Source organism: Ovis canadensis, chromosome 2 (genome assembly GCF_042477335.2).
Source record: "Ovis canadensis isolate MfBH-ARS-UI-01 breed Bighorn chromosome 2, ARS-UI_OviCan_v2, whole genome shotgun sequence".
Classification (NCBI taxonomy): domain Eukaryota; kingdom Metazoa; phylum Chordata; class Mammalia; order Artiodactyla; family Bovidae; genus Ovis; species Ovis canadensis.
The window spans coordinates 38,502,053-38,518,990 of NC_091246.1; the positions used below are offsets into that span (position 1 = coordinate 38,502,053).

At 47.2% G+C, this 16,938-nt stretch overlaps 1 protein-coding gene across 10 annotated transcripts in view; it reads right to left on the reverse strand.

Moving 5' to 3' along the window:
- PTK2B (protein tyrosine kinase 2 beta) overlaps positions 1–16,938 on the reverse strand; it is a 138,037-nt gene that overhangs the window by 88,234 nt on the left and 32,865 nt on the right. For 2 of the 10 annotated variants that reach the window (XM_069575925.1, XM_069575921.1), the window contains exon 1: positions 10,519–10,624. The exons of 7 other annotated variants lie outside the window; for them this stretch is intronic. The gene's annotated coding sequence lies outside the window, so the exon portion shown is untranslated. Of the gene's footprint in view, positions 1–10,518; positions 10,635–16,938 lie in introns of those variants that run through there. One more of the 10 variants, XM_069575928.1, reaches the window with a different exon arrangement.

Here is a 16,938-nt window from a genome sequence, read left to right on the forward strand (position 1 = left end):
TAGTCACTCAGTCATGTCCAACTCTTTGTGACCCCATGGACTGCAGCTCACCAGGCTACTTACTCTGTCCATGGAATTCTCCAGGCAAGAATACTGGAGTAGATAGCCATTCCCTTCTCCAGAGGATCTTCCTTACCCAGGAATTGGACCCAGGTCTCCCACACTGCAGAGTGATAGTAATAGACATGAGTGCAGCAGGTCAGGAGTAGGTGATGGAGGCTAAGCCAACAGGTTGGGGGTACCTCATGGTGGGGGGCAGCCCCAGCTCAGATGTCTAACCTCTACACAATTTCTGTTTTTTCATGTGCTCAGTCATGTCTGACTCTTTGTGACCTCATGGACTATAGCCTGCCAGGCTCCTTTGTCCATGGGAATTTCTAGGCAAGAATACAGGGGGCGGGGGTGTGTGGCCATTTACTTTTTCAGGGCATCTTCCCCTGGCCCAGGGATCGAACCCACATCTCCTGTGTCTCCGCATCTCCTGCGCATTGCAGGTGGATTCTTCACCCACTGAGCCATTGAGGAAGCCTTCTATTTTTCTTTTTTTATGAGAGCTAGAAACTCAGACTTTTAATGGGAACTCTTCAAGATGTTGGCACAAACTTATTAAGTACAGCATAAACCATCAACAATACATCTTTGGATTGGACAGAGCCCCAGGACAACTAGTTTGCATCCTGTCCTGACCTCAGCCAGGGTTACCCTCCCCTTCAGAATAGGTGGTCACTCAGTGATTCCTCAAGGACCTGCTCAGCTAAAACATCCTCCAGCCATAGGTACCAGGGCTGGTTGATTGTGATGTATCAATTTGACTGGGGTGCCCAGATATTTCATCAAAGATTATTCTGCATATTTCTGTAGGAGTATTTTGGATTAAGGTTAACATTTGAGTTCCCTGGAGAAGGAAATGGAAACCCACTCCAGTATTCTTGCCTGGAAAATTCCAAGGACAGAGGAACATGGTGGGCTACAGGCCATGTGTTTGCAGAGTCAGCCATGACTGAGCACATCAGCACGTAACATTTGAATTGGTAAACCAAATAAAGCAGATTTCCCTCCATAACCTCAGATATGCAGATGACACCACCCTTATGACAGAAAGTGAAGAGGAACTAAAAAGCCTCTTGATGAAAGTGAAAGAGGAGAGTGAAAAAGTTGGCTTAAAGCTCAACATTCAGAAAACTAGGATCATGGCATCTGGTCCCATCACTTCATGGGAAATAGATGGGGAAATAGTGGAAACAGTGTCAGACTTTATTTTTGGGGGGCTCCAAAATCACTGCAGATGGTGACTGCAGCCATGAAATTAAAAGATGCTTACTCCTTGGAAGGAAAGTTATGACCAACCTAGATAGCATATTCAAAATCAGAGACATTACTTTGCCAACAAAGGTTCATCCAGTCAAGGCAATGGTTTTTCTAGTGGTCATGTATGGATGTGAGAGTTGGATTGTGAAGAAAGCTGAGCACCGAAGAATTTTTGCTTTTGAACTGTGGTGTTGGAGAAGACTCTTGAGAGTCCCTTGGACTGCAAGGAGATCCAACCAGTCCATTCTGAAGGAGATCAGCCCCGGGATTTCTTTGGAGGGAATGATGCTAAAGCTGAAATTCCAGTACTTTGGCCACCTCATGTGAAGAGTTGACTCATTGGAAAAGACTCTGATGCTGGGAGGGGTTGGGGGCAGGAGGAGAAGGGGACGACAGAGGATGAGATGGCTGGATGGCATCACTGACTCGATGGACATGAGTCTGAGTGAACTCCGGGAGTTGGTGATGGACAGGGAGGCATGGCGTGCTGTGAGTCTTGGGGTCACAAAGAGTCAGATATGACTGAGTGACTGAACTGAACTGAACTGAACTGAACTGAATGTAGGTGGGCCTCATCCAATCAGATGAAGGCCTAATAGGGAAAAAAAAAAAGGCTGAACTTCCCCCAGATAAGAGAGAATTCTTCCTGTCTTATGGCTTTTGAAGTAGGACATTGGATTTTTCCTGTCTTTTGATCTTGAACTAAAATACTGGCTCCTCCTGGGTATTGAGGCTGCTGGCTCCAACTATACCACTGTCTCTCCTGGGTTTCCAGATTGGGGCTTCAGATCTTGGGATTTGTCAACCTCCACAATCACATAAACCAATGTCTTATAATAAATCTCTTTATACATTCACATATACATGCAAACCACTCCAGTATTATTGCCTGGAAAATTCCATGGATAGAAGAGCCTGGCAGACTATAGTCCAGGGGTTTGCAGAATTGGACATGACTCAGCGCATAGCACGTACACACACACACACACACACACACACACACATATGCATCATATATATGAGATACATACATATTACTATATATATATGCCCATCTCCTACCATTTCTGTTTCTCTGGGAGACCCTGCCTAATACAGTCTTTCCTTAACCCAAAGAGAACTATATGTCTGAAGAAGCTATATATTTTACTGAATGAAACCATCATTTCTGATTCTCTGCCTGGTCATTTACACCATATTTTAGTGTTAGATGTAAGAAATATAATAACAGCAACAACTACCATTTATCAAGCACGTATGATGATAGGTAACATGCACATACACATCTATACACACAAATACATACACATGTACTTTCTTAATCTGAACATCACCTAGTCCTTTATTGGAATACCTGAGTATCAAGAGGACAAGAGCCATATCAGTCCTTCCCACCAATGATGCTCGTGCCTGGCAAGTACTTACCAAGAAGGGGGTGGTCAATAAATTATGCATTGAATTAAATGTTCTTAAAAAGAGATACAGTTAATATCCTCATGTTACAAGTGGGGAAATGGAATCTCAGAGACACTAATACCCAGGGTCACAAGACTAAGGAATGGTGGAGCTGAGACAACCCCAAGATCACTTGAGTGAGCATCCCACATTCCTGACCCTCTGCCCTCTTCCCAGTGAACATGGAAGAGCCTGGAGTCAGGGTGGTGGTCTCCAGTGCCTGACTTTGACATTCATGCCTACCACTCTCTTAGCCAATGTGGATGCCTGGCGTGAGAGCCTTCACAGCTCAGCACCCCTCACCCGCCTGCACACTGATAGCCCTGCTACCAAGCTGTCCACTGAGGTTTCGAAAGACTAATTTGAGCATCTAACCACAGTTTCATTTTTAAAAATAAGACAAAAGCAAGACGGGAAACTGGCTGCAGAGGTCTTTGTTCACCTCCTTGTTTCAGAACTGCCTCAGGGAACAGTGGCTGCAGAGGTCTTTGTTCACCTCCTTGTTTCAGAACGGCCTCAGGGAACAGAGGAGACTGAGCAGGCAGTTGCCCAGGCTGAGAGGCCAGATCATGGAGCGACTGAGGGGAGCTGACCACTCTTGGCCCTGGCAAGGAAGAAGGCTTTGAGGAAATGTGCACAATTTCTAGAAACTACCACCTCCTTACATTTGGCCTCTGTAACCCAATGTGGGTCAAGCTGCACAGCAAGCTGGCAGATAAACAGTTGGTGGTGAGTGGAGTTAGGTAAAGCTCGTGAATGGCAAAACACAGCCAGCACAGGAAAGAGGCAGGAGGGGGAGGTGAAGGAGGAGCTCCAGATGGACCACAAAGAGATGGGAGGTTTACCAAATCATGGATGCCCGTGGGACCCATCTGGAGTAGAAGGCACAGCAAAGGATGACTAAGAACTTGGTCTGGAATGTGGCCACATACACAAGTCTCTTCATTTGCTTCTTAATGACCAACCCCTCCTACCAGCATGTATCTGGAAAGCATCATTGTCTGGATCCCTCCAGGGGGCCATTTCAGTCCATAAGTACTCTGGATACGCCACATTTGCTTTATCTAGAACAAACAACAGTCTGGTTTCTCTTTCTGTCCCAGAAGCAACAAGCTCTCATTTCAATGATTGCAATACAACACAGCCAGGACTTCCTGGGTGGTCCAGTGGTTAAGACTTTGCCTTCCAGTGCAGGGAGTACAGGGGGCTTCCCAGGTGGTACTAGTGGTAAAGAAGCTGCCTGCCAATGCAGGAGACATAACAGACCCGGCTTCGATCCATGAGTCAGGAAGATCCCTGGGAGGTGGGCATAGCAACCCACATCAATATTCTTGCCTGGAGAATCCCCATGGACAGAGGAGCCTGGCTAACTGCAGTCCATATGGTTGCACGGAATCTGACATGACTAAAGCGACTTAGCACCCATGCATACAAGGAGTACAGGTTTGATCTCTGATTGAGGAGCTAAGATCCCATATGCCTCACAGCCAAAAAAACCAAAACATAAACCAAAGCAATATTGTAACAAATTCAATAAAAGACAAACAAAACAAAACAAAAACCCACATCCATTCTGAAAACAAAATAGGAGGGTCTGAGGACAACTGCAAGTCAGGGTGTTACAGTTCCTACCTTAATCCTTGGCACAGGACATCCCCAGCAAGACATTAGTTGCTTATCTAAGCAGGAGGGACTGAGCCAGTTCTTAACAGTCTATGACTCAAGTCCTTAGTATATGAACCCTTGTATCACTTGACATTGGGTTCTCTGTAGGCCCAGGATCCCCCAAACCTGGCACAGGCTGGCTACAGCAGGGACCCATCCATGCCTGGGAGGGGATTCTGTGATTATCAGATGGTTGAAGGAGGGCTACAGGGCAGGGAGGGAAGTGGAAGGATTTTAGGGGAAGACCTGTAAAAAGAGGAAAGTGGAGACTAGAAAACATTGGGAGAAGTGAGGGCATAAAGAGGAGATGATATTCCTTTCTTCTTTTATCTCAATATCACAGCTCTGTTTATTCTGAGAAGCAACCAGCTGCAGCTCCAAAATAGATATGCCAAGAAACGCCTCTAATGACAGAATGTTTCTGCGGGAACCAAGGTTAGAACAGCTCTTTTCAAGCAATGGGAGCAGGAAGAGCCTAGAAGGGGACACTGATGGCTTCCCTCTTGTCCCCTCCAGTTCAGGGCAGTCATGGTTCTTCCCAGAGTCCCCAGGGCTTGGAGCTGAACATGGCTCTATCATCATTTGCAGGCCTGGGTAATATCAACCCTTCCCCATGATGGTTCCTTCTGCCTCCCGGTGCCCCCAAGATGGTCCCTCAGGGAGGACTGGGCTGCCCCAAAGCCAAGAGGGCTACTGGTTCAGGCTTCACAGGACAAAGGGCCTCTGTCATTATTTCTAAGGGAGTCTATTCACAAAGTCACCATATCTCTGTGTGTGTGTGTCTTGTATGTAAAACTATTAGTTGATGAAAGTAAACATTTAAACTGCATCATGATATCTGTTGCCCTCCTTTGATAGTTCTGCTTTTTTAATGCAGAGAGCCTCCAAAAATGGAAGTAGTCCAGACTTCTCTAGAACCTGAGCGGCCCCATCATCAGGGAAATTTTACTTTTTAAAACTGAAGATTCAAATGCCAGGTAAGCCAGAGAATAGTCTCTCACTCTCTCCCTTCCCATCTTCTCTCCTCCACTTCCCTTGCTGCTTGTCACTCCCCTCTGCCCAGCACCCACCCCTCTCCCACCCTACAACCCCCACACACTGGCCCATAAGCACAAATAGCCCAGACAAACATGAGCTAGAGCCCTGAGCTGTTCTCTCTTGGAGTCTGTTCCATTGCCTCCCTGGGGGATACAGGCTCTGTCGTGAGCAATTTGCATACTGTGCAGTCTGACCAGACCAGCACAGGAGCTATGCTCGGGCGGTACCTCCCTGGCGGTGAGGGGGGGTGGGGAGGGGAAGGTTAGGTAGCAAGGGGGGCAAGGAAGAGGCTGAAGGTCTCTGCCCTCCCCTGATGCCACTCTGATCTTGGCCTGGGACAGACTGCACCATTCAAGGCAGATGCTGATTGGGCAGCTGAAAGACCTCCTGCACTGAATGAGGCATCCACATCTTTAGAAGCTGGTTTTGCCTGGACAGACTGTGCAGTTTACATGGGAAACAAACTGGGTTATTGGAAAACCTATCACACCACAAGAGGGAGGGGTGGGAATTAGTCCAAAGTCTGAAATAAGTCTGAAGCCTACAGGGGCAGGGTGGGGTGGCTGAGCAGCCAGGAGGAGGCTGGCAAGTCTGAGATCAGGGTGACAGTGTCCTCTTCTGGGTTGGCTGACAGGTTTCTCACTCTGTCCTCACATGGGAAAAGAGGCTAAGGAAACTAGGAGGAGGTCTCATTTAAAAGGGCACTAATCCCACTCATGAGGGCTCCACCCTCATGACCTCATCACCTCCCAAAGGACCCACCTCCTAAGACCATCACCTGAGGGGGTTACAGACTTGAACACATGGATTTGTGTGTGGTGACAGGGTGGGGTGGGGTCACATATTCAGATCACACCAGATGGAGGGATTGAGGAGATGGGAGTGCCCAGGGGGCACCTGTCCTTAGGGAGGTTGAATTAATTCTGGAGTCCCCTAAGATTTTCTAGAATGTGCTTGCTTTCCCTGAGACTCAAGTCCCTAGTCTGATTTGCCTGTTGGGTTTCAGATTTCCTGTTGAGCACAGGAAGTGGAATGTCAGGTGGGTTACTGTCCTATCTGAGAAAGAGGCTGAGTGAAGGAGAGGGTGCTGGTAGGACTGCTGGCTGGAGGTCTTGTATTTCTGGGGTAACGCCAATGGGAAACATTATAACATGAGATCTGATGAGTGTTGTGAGTCCTTTTCTCAGGACTGCTCAGTCAGCCCCTCAGACCTTAGCTCACATCTGAACCCTCCCAGGGTCTGTTTTGTGGTCAGGAAGGTACATTTCCAACAACTATCCCCAACAGTACCCATCACTTGGGCCCCCTTCAGGATCTCTGGTTCTCAGATATGCGCCTCTTGCCTGCTAGGAGGAGGCCAGGTTATTAGTAATATATTATTATTACATTATTTAGGTTATAGTATTCCCAGGTGGTGCTAGTGGTAAAGAACCCGCCTGCCAATGCAGGAGACATAGAGATACAGGTTTGATCTCTGGGTCAGGAAGATGCCCTGGAGGAGGGCATGGCAACCCACTCCAGTATTCTTGCCTGGAGAATCCCATGGACAGAGGAGCCTGGTGGGCTATGGTCCATAGGATCACACACAGTCAGACACCACTGAAGCGACTTAGCACACACATGCACAAACACAACTATACTTATAAGGCTAATATAATAACCTTAAAATAATAACATATATTGGGTATTTTTAATACACCAGTGACATAAATATTAACTTAATTCTTAAAATGAAGCAAAGAGGTCAACACTATTATTCTCCTGCCATGTTACTTGTGGGGAACAGAGAGGTTAAATGATTTTTCCAGGGTCATGGAGCTTGGAAGCTGCAGATCTGGCTCCCACTTCCTTCACAGTATATCACACATCTCTCAAGGAAACATACAGGACTTTGTCACAAAGTGGAGGAGAACAGCCATGGCAATGGCAGGTCCCTGTTCTTGCTAACTTGTTTCTTTTCCCATAGAAAGCGTGTATGGCGCTCTGCCAAGGTCAAGCCCTGTGTGCAGCTGCTTTCCCAGGGTTTCCATCTGCATCCCTTCAGTCTGGGGCTGGACCTCAGGCCCTGTGATTACAATCAAATCCATGAGCGGGCTGACAGAAGAGGGATGACAAAGGCAAGTGACTCGCCATGTGGGAACTTAGAGCCAAGCTAGGCAGATAGGCAGGCGTGTCCACAGATTAACTCCACATGGCAAAGTGTCCTATGTGCTAGCAGAGGAGCATAGATCCAATTATACCCCCGAGCAAGGAAACAGAAGGAGTTAACTTCACTTGAGGAGGCATGGCATTGGGAGGCAGGAGTGGTGAGGTTTGTAAACAGTTTGTAAAACAAAGGAGATGGGCAGGGAAGGTTGTCAGCAAAGCCTAGAATAAATGTGGGCCAAACCACAGCAAAGGGAAGTCTTGCTGTGGATTCAGTCCAAGTGCCAAGGTTTATAAAGGTGACTCTACGTACAACTATGCATAAGGTGGATTTGCAGGGAGAGACCCTGGTGCCTGATAGGTTGATTTAAGCAAGAAGCACGGGAGTCTCGGCTAGGATAGGAGGTAGCAGTAAAGGATGGATAAAGGGAGGTGTCCACAGAGAAGCTGCAGGCACCACTAGTGGTTTGGAAGAGGCCCTGATGTCGCCTACTACAACCTGCAGTTGCTGGCAGCCTGGCAAGGCTGTTTGTTAAGTCAGAGGAGGAGAAACTTGGGTTGAACAGTTCTGTTGGGGGCTGGGGCCACCTAAGGGTAGATAGAGAAAATATGAGGGTCAGGCATGCTTGCTTAAACAACAGCTCGACTTCACAGGTCCAATTCTGTTACCCAAGGCTCCTGTTGGTAAAGTCCATTTCAAGTTCCATCTCTGTTATGAAGCTTTTCCTCCTGTCCTTCAATACGCTGATCTCTTAGGCCCAGTGAGGTGCACCTGGCTTATTGTGAACACGCAATGTTCACTTTTTGGAACCACAGCTTTCTCATAAGCTGGAAATAGTACCTCGTACGCTTCCTCCCCCCACCCCTCTTGTATTTAGCACAGGGCCTGGAATCTATGGAGAAGGTCACACCTCCAGGAGTATGGAATTGAACTGCTCGGTCCTGAACCCTAGAGTACATGCAGGTAGCTGCCTGGGGCTCCCTCCGGCAAGTCCACCGGATGTCCCTACAGCTCATGGTGGAGATGCCAGCAGCACAGCTCTGTCCCTTACTAGCTGTGTCCCATGCACAGTTCCAACTATTCTGAGCCTCGGTTTCCTCCTCTGTGCAATGAAATGATAACACAGCTGTTTCGGACTGGCCTTAAGGATTAGACTTGAGGGTGTAGGATGTACAGCATGCAGGCACCCCATGAACAGCGCCAGAAAGAGCAGGCCAGGCTCCAGGCCTAATCTTAGCCCTGCAGTGGCCTGGATATTTCCTTACTTCCTCATCTGCAGCCTGAGGGAGAGTAATCTTGACCCACAGGACTGGTGGGTGGATGAGATGACCAGTAAGAATTCACAGACATGTGTCACAGAAACGCTTGGTGACTGGACTGGCTCAACACATGGCAGACTTCTCTGGGGTCTCTGCCAAGAGCGGTCACCCAGCCCACCCCAGGCTGGGGTGTGTGTTGAGTCGCTTTAGTCGTGTCCGACTCTTGGTGACCCTATGGACTGTAGCCTGCCAGGCTCCTCTGTCCATGGGATTCTCCAGGTAAGAATACTGGAGTGGGTTGCCATGCTCTCCTTCTGGGGATCTTCCCAACTCAGGAATCAAACCTATGTTTCTGTGTCTTCTGCATTGGCAGGCAGTTCTTTACCACTAGCGCCACCCCAGGCCGGAGCACAGGCCAGACTGTGGGCTTCTGTCTCGCTCAGGGGAGGAGTCCCACGATGACAAAGATGGAGATTTGTGGCAAGAGTGTTGTGGGTTTGGAAGACAGGCAGAGCTAGACCCGATCAGAGACTCTTAGAGGTGAGAGTGGAACAACCCTGCAGCCTGAGCTTTAGCCCAGGTGCAAAAGCTCCATTTTGGCCAACGTCTGCTTGAATTCCTCTAGCAATAAGAAGCTCACTATCTCAAAATGTGAGCAGTCTGTTCACACTATTCAAAGCTCTCATTATAGGCAGGCGTTTGTTTCCAGACAGCCCAGATACACTGTTCTGTAACTTTCTGAGTCTGTCTCCTGGACCTCCACTTGACAAAGCACATCTCACTTTCACAGAACAGCCTTTTGGTAGCAGAGAGCAGCTCACCTGCTCTCCACGGGTTCTCCAGCCCTTCAGACGGTTCTCGCGAGACGCGACCTTCAGCTCCTTCATCTACCTAGATCCTTCCAGCACGCTTTGTACCATTATAATGAGATGGGGCCCTCAAGAACTGGGTCTGAGACCACAGAAGTACCACGGCCTCCTAGACTGTGCTGGCCCAATCCTGGTCCCTCTGCCAACAGGGAGACTTCCCTGAGGTCAATGGGACCCTGCTCTTTTCCCCACTTCCCACTGTGAGCAGCAGGATGGCTGCTCTCCTCAGAAGACCTGCCCCTGGAGCCCACATCACAAGGATTCCTGGCTGATCTCTGGCTGTGTGGCCATCACAGGCACCACAGGTCACAGAGAGGTGGGACAGTGCCTGCAGAGTGGTGCCATGCCCGCATGATGGAACCTCATTTCCACCTAGCAGTTCCAGTTTTCACACGGGAACGGCTTTTTGCCTGCTTGCTGGTCTCTCCCATCCTGCTCTAACCAGGAAGGCCAGGGATGGATTTGTGAGGCTGGATCCTTCCAGCTCAGTCACAGCGCCTAGCATCACCCCGCTGGCCTTCCCAGGGAGCAGCAGGCTGCCACATCAGGGTTGCCCATAAGGCCAAAGAATGCATCACTGGTGGGAAGGTGAAGAGAAAGTGGAACAGTTCTGGGAACTGGTGGGGAGGGTGTGGGGATGGAGGTGGGGGTGGAGGTGGCAGAGAAAAAGCCACCCACTGTCCCAGGCCCCTGCTTTTCCCAAACACCTCCCGGTGGAAAACACAGACAGCCTTTCCCGCAGGTGATAGATAAATTCACTCCAAAAATAAATCCCTACCAGGATGCTGCAGTGGGCTTGAAGGTCCGACACTTTCGATCCAGTTCAATCAGATCAGAGGGGTCTCGGAGGTAGCGGGGGGTGGGACACGCTCAAAGCCTGGGTCTCAGAGCAATAAGGAAATGACACACACCTGCCATGCTGAGAGGGAGCCTCCGGGTGAATCACACCCCGGAAGTGGAAAGGGGAGAACTGGTTGGCCCAGAGAAGCTCGGGGTGGGGGAAAGGGGAGGGGAATGAGGCCCTGGGAAGCTGGGGTTCCTGACTGCTGCAGGCTCTGACTTTTCAACTCCATCTGCCCTGCCTGCAGGCTAATAAACTGGGTCAGCAGAACTGGAGGAGGGAGAAGGCTCGGGGCCAGCCCTGGATTAGTACAGGCCTGCAAAAGGTTGGTCAGCAGTCTGTGTCCATAAATGGAAGTTCCAAAGGGAGACCAGGCCCGGGCTCCCCACCACCCGATGTGGGTAGGTTGGTAAACACCGAGAAGGTGCACACTCACACTCATGACGCAGAGACTGTTTTCTTGGCACAAAAGGGCTGAGCTGGCTGCCAAGATGGATTTGAAGACGAGAAGAATTACTAAGGGAGGGTGTTGGATCACGGGGTCACCAGTGACAGGAAGTGGGGGGCAGGGTGTGGAGGTGAGCTGGGAGGCTGCTCCATAGCCCCATGAGTAAGGGTAGTTCACTGGGGACCCTGGGGGAACCAGGTGGCTGGGCCTCCCCAGCACCCCATTTCCCCTGGGAGGCATCTTGAACATCAGAGGTAGAAGGGTCCTTCCAGACCCAGAGCCCTCCTCACCTTACAGAGAAGGGGCCTGGTGCCAGGTGCCCCTGACCGTGGTCCCATCAGGAAGTTGGAGAAAGAGCTGGGCCGTGGTTCTCCCAGGGCTCTTTCCTGTAAAGCATCCTCCCCACCTATCCTTCGGGTTTCCCAGGTGACTGCCAATGCAGGAGACATAAGAGAGGTAGGTTCGATCTCTAGGTCGGGAAGATCCTCTGGAGGAGGGCATGGCAACCCACTCTAGTATTCTTGCCTGAAGAATCTCCTGGACAGAGAAGCCTGGTGGGTTACAGTACATAGGGTCCCAAAGAGTCAGACACGACTGAAGCGACTTAGCACGCATGCCCGCACCCATCCTTCTTCCCCCCCCACCCCAAACCCCGGGCTATCTGAATAACCAAAATGTTGTACTTGGAGGATAGTCGAGGACCCTTTCTTCTGGTCATCGTCTGGAAGGAGAAGGACTCCCCAGTGCTAGACCCAGAAGACAAAAGAAACACAGTTCTGCCTTTCCCCCCACCTCCATCCTGCCAGTCAAAATATACCAGGTGCAGTGTTCCACAGACAAGTCTTTCACATCCTTTTTCTTTTTTTGTTCACGGCATATATAAGCATCATATGTGAGGGTATTTTGCAGTATTTTAGGGCATCGTGCCGGGGGAAATCCTGCCCCTGCCACCCATTCCCACACCTGTCAGGTTGGATCACATCGGGTGCCTGGTCCTTCAGCCTTTGTGACATTTGGGCTGCTTCGCTCCTGACTGCTGGCTGAATCAGGCCTCCGTTGGGACACAATAACATGCCTTTTCTTAGCTAAGGTTGCAAATTTACACTTATTCCTCAGGCTACCTGATTCAAGGCTTTCTCCTTCTCTGGGTGTTACCTTCTGGGAGGGCAGGGCAGATCTTCACTCTGCACTGTAGCCCTCTGATCTCATTGGCTCAGTGACGTTTGCTGGCTGAAAAGAATGAAAGTGGGCTTCCGTCAGGGTTAAGAATGTGAGATGTGATCGGCTGACTTACAGTCATAGTGAGACAGACCTAGTATAGATCTGGTCAGCCCTGCTCCAAATATGCAGAAATGCTGGACAGAATACAACAGGAAAATCTTATCACAGCCAGCATCAAGAGAGGAGATGCTTAGGTATCAGAAACGGAAGGACTCACAGCCAGAGTAGAGGAACACATGCAGAGGGTGACTTCCGGGTCCAGATCCTTTCAAGGCAGCGGTGGAGCACAGAGAATACACAGAGATGGGCCCTGGGAACACCGCTTACCAGCCCAGGGAGGTGAGAAAGCTTGACCTCTGTCTGGGGCCCGATTAAAATAAGAAAGAAAGAAATTTTTCCTAGAAACCAAAGCCTGTACCATTCTAGCAATGTGCACCAGGAATTCTAATCCAAGTAATTAAAACAAACAAATTCAAGGACTTCCCCGGTGGTCCATTGGTTAGGACCCCTCACTTTCACTGCTGGGGCTGCGGGTTTGATCCCTAGTCGAAGAACTAAGATCCTACATGCCATGGTGGCGGCATGACTAAAAATAAATCAATGAAAACAAACACAGAAATAGTGACAAGTGATTCTGGCAGGGGAAAAACAAAACTCTTTGCTGAGGGGGGATAAGTCAATCAGAAATGAAGTGGGAATCCCCACCCTTCACATAAACAAACACACAATTCAAAATTACAAACCATGCAGATTAACAACCCACCTGTGAAGAAGGCTCAGCAGACAAAAGTCTTAGATTTGAAAAGCAAGACCTGGCCAAAGAACTAAACAGACATTTCTCCAAAGAAGACATACAGATGGCTAACAAACACATGAAAAGATGCTCAACATCACTCATTATCAGAGAAATGCAAATCAAAACCACAGTGAGGTACCATTTCAAGCCAGTCAGAATGGCTGCTATCCAAAAGTCTTCAAGCAATAAATGCTAGAGAGGGTGTGGAGAAAAGGGAACCCTCTTACACTGTTGGTGGCAATGCAAACTTGTACAGCCACTATGGAGAACAGTGTGGAGATTCCTTAAAAAACTGGAACTAGAACTGCCATATGACCCAGCAATCCCACTGCTTGGCATACACACCAAGGAAACCAGAACTGAAAGAGACACGTGTACCCCAATGTTCATCGCAACACTGTTTATAATAGCCAGAAGCAACCTAGATGTCCATCAGCAGACGAATGGATAAGAAAGCTGTGGTACATATACACAACGGAATATTACTCAGCCATTAAAAAGAATACATTTGAATCAGTTCTAATGAGGTGGATGAAACAAGCCTATTATACAGAGTGAGGTAAGCCAGAAAGAAAAACACCAATACAGTATACTAACAGTATACAGTATTCCATATATATGGAATTTAGAAAGATGGTAACAATAACCCTGTATGCTAGACAGCAAAAGAGACACAATGTATAGAACAGTCTTTTGGACTCTGTGGGAGAGGGCAAGGGTGGGATGATTTGGGAGAATGGCATTGAAACATGTATAATATCATATGTGAAATGAATCGCCAGTCCAGGTTCGATGCATGACACAGGATGCTCAGGACTGGTGCACTGGGATGACCCAGAGGGATGGTATGGGGAGGGAAGTGGGAGGGGGGTTCAGGATAGGGAACACGTGTACACCCATGGTGGATTCATGTTGACGTATGGTAGAACCAATACAATATTGTAAAGTAATTAGCCTCCAATTAAAATAAATAAATTTATATTAAAAAAAAAAGAAAAGCAAGACCTGGGGTTAACAGAATAATTCCAGGACCATAAAGAGTCTATTTCAAATATGTAAATGTGAAAGTGGGCAGGGGAAAGATATGAGAAATGGAAGATGATAATTAGGCTAAATTTAGGAGGGAGAATTTTAAAAACAAGGTGACATTAAAATGCTTGTCTAATAGCTTGAAAGATGGATGGTCAAAGATTGGAGCTGAGGTGTCCTATCCTCCACTTTGGGGAGGAGGGCAATGATATTGGCTAATGCTAGACTTTCAAATCAGAAAATCCCATGGACGGAGGAGCCTGGTAGGCTGCAATCCATGGGGTCACTAAGAATCGGACACGACTGAGTGACTGCACTTTCACTTTTTCACTTTCATGCATTGGAGAAGGACATGGCAACCCACTCCAGTGTTCTTGCCTGGAGAATCCCAGGGACGGGGGAGCCTGGTGGGCTGCCATCTATGGGGTCGCACAGGGTCGGACACGACTGAAGTGACTTAGCATGAGGTAAGTCACTAAAATAATAGAACTGTAATGTATAACTTCTAAAGTAGGAGGGTAAAAGAGGAGGAAACTAAAGAAGCACAGTCAATCCAGTGAAAGACAATAAGCCAGGAAAAAGACAAAGGGAAAATGGATTTCCAAATATACAATAATATAGTAGAAACATACTGAATATATTAGAAGTCTTAATAATTTTTTTAAAAAAAGCTTAAATTGCCTGTTAAAAGACAAAAACCTTTGGATTCAATTAAAAAAAACAGTTCTATGTATTTTATAAGAAATAAAACTAAAATATTAAAAAAGTTGAAGATAAGGGGAAAACTGTAAATCAGACCATTACTAAATGAAAGATAATTGATACAAGTATATAAAATAACAAGCTAGCTGGATTTGAAGAAAAAAATAAAAATGTGATTATGAGGAAGAATGATTTTTAAAAGAAAACAATTTACCGAGAAGATACAATAATGAACATATCAAAACACAATGAAATAAAAATATAAAGCAAAAATGAACAGAAATACATAAAGAATTTTCACCTTCCATACTTGATGTGGTCTGAGCTCTACAGAACTGTGCAGATGCCCAAAGTGATGGAATTAGAAGCCAAGTCCTCTAGGAGGTGATTAGGTTATGAGGGTAGAGCCCCAATAATGGGTTTAGCACCCTTATAATAGAGATATTAGAGGAATTACTACTCTTCCACCACCATGTGAGGACATCAGGAGAAGACAACTGTGAACAGGAAGCAGGTTCTAACCAGACTGCAGACACCTTGATCTCAGACTTCCCAGCCTCCAGAACTGTGAGAAATAAATGTTCGATGTTTAAGCCACCTAGTCTATGGTTCTTTTGTTACAGCAGCTTGAACAGATAAAGATGCTTGCTGAATCAATGGATGAATTCAGATAATACTCCAATCTGTGCTTTTCCTGTTAAGTTATAGCACCTAATTTACCCATCTTAATCTTAACTATCTGTCTCTTCACTTTCCCCAGATCTCCCCCTACAACAAAGGCTTCTCCTTTCTCCAGTCTGTTTACTGGCCATTTCCCCCCATCATCCAGAGTTGGCAGAGGAAACAGAAGAAAGTCAGGCTCTCATATGTCCAGTGTGTCTCATAAACACAGTCAATCTCCCTATATACCAGGAAATGATGCTCCCGGTGGTTGTTGAGGGAGAAGGCAGGCATGGAGTGTTGCACAGCACTAGAGATCTGGGAGGAGGTGAGTTTTCTATTCTCTGCTGCCAATTGCTAGCATCATCTCCCCATCCTGAGCAGATGTCTAAAAGTGATGGGGGAACCATGAAGTGTCCAAACAATAACTGAAATGGACCCAGAACTATTTGAGTGATGAGGAAGTTCTTGGGGACAGAAGAAATATCATCAGACAGATGAATTTTAGTTGGTATCTTTTTAAAAATTTCTTATTTTGAAATAATTGTAGACTCATAGGAAGTTGCAAAAGTAGTACAGAGTCCAAGTACCCTTGATCCATCTTCCTGTGATGCTGAAATATCTAAACCAGGAAACTGACATCGGTTTACTGCCGTGAGCAGACAACAGACCTAATTCAATTTTCACCATGGACAACAGACCTAATTCAATTTTCACCATTTTCCATAAGGATTTGCGTGTGTAGTACTATGCACTCTTATCCTATGTGTATGATTGTGTAACTATCTCCCCAATCAAAATGCAGAACTGTTCCAACACCATGAAAGAACTCACTTGTGTTACCCTTCATTTCTGCAACTACTGCTTTGTTCTCTATCTCTACAGTTTTGTCTTGTAAGAATGTTACATATTGGGATCATACAGGAATCTTTTGGCATTGATTCTTTTTTTTCACTATGTATAATGCCCTCAAGATTCATCCAGATTGTTGTGTTTATCAACAGTCCCTTTCTTTTTACTGAGTAGTTTTGGATTGTGTGGGCCACCCTGGTGGCTCAGGGGTACAGAAGCTGCTTGCCAATGCAGAGATGCGGGTATGATCCCTGGGTCAGGAAGATCCCCTGAAGAAGGAAGAAGGAAATGGCAACCCGCTCCAGTATTCTTGCCTGGAGAATCCCATGGCCAGAGGAACCTGGTGGGCTACAGTCCATGGGGTCGCTAAGAATCAGACACAACTTAATGAATGAGCACAGACACAGATACACAGGGCTGCATTCCTTCAGAAAACTTTTCCTTCTCTTTTCTAGCTTCTAGAAACTGTTTGTTAGCTTTCTGGTCCCTACCTCCATCTTTAAAGCCAGCAGAATAACATCTTCAACACTCTCCATGTGAGCCATACTTCCGACATCACATCACCTTCTTTGACCCAGACCCTCCTGTCACCCTCTTATAAGACCCATGTGATAGGCAACCTAGGATCATTTGCCCATCACAAGGTCCT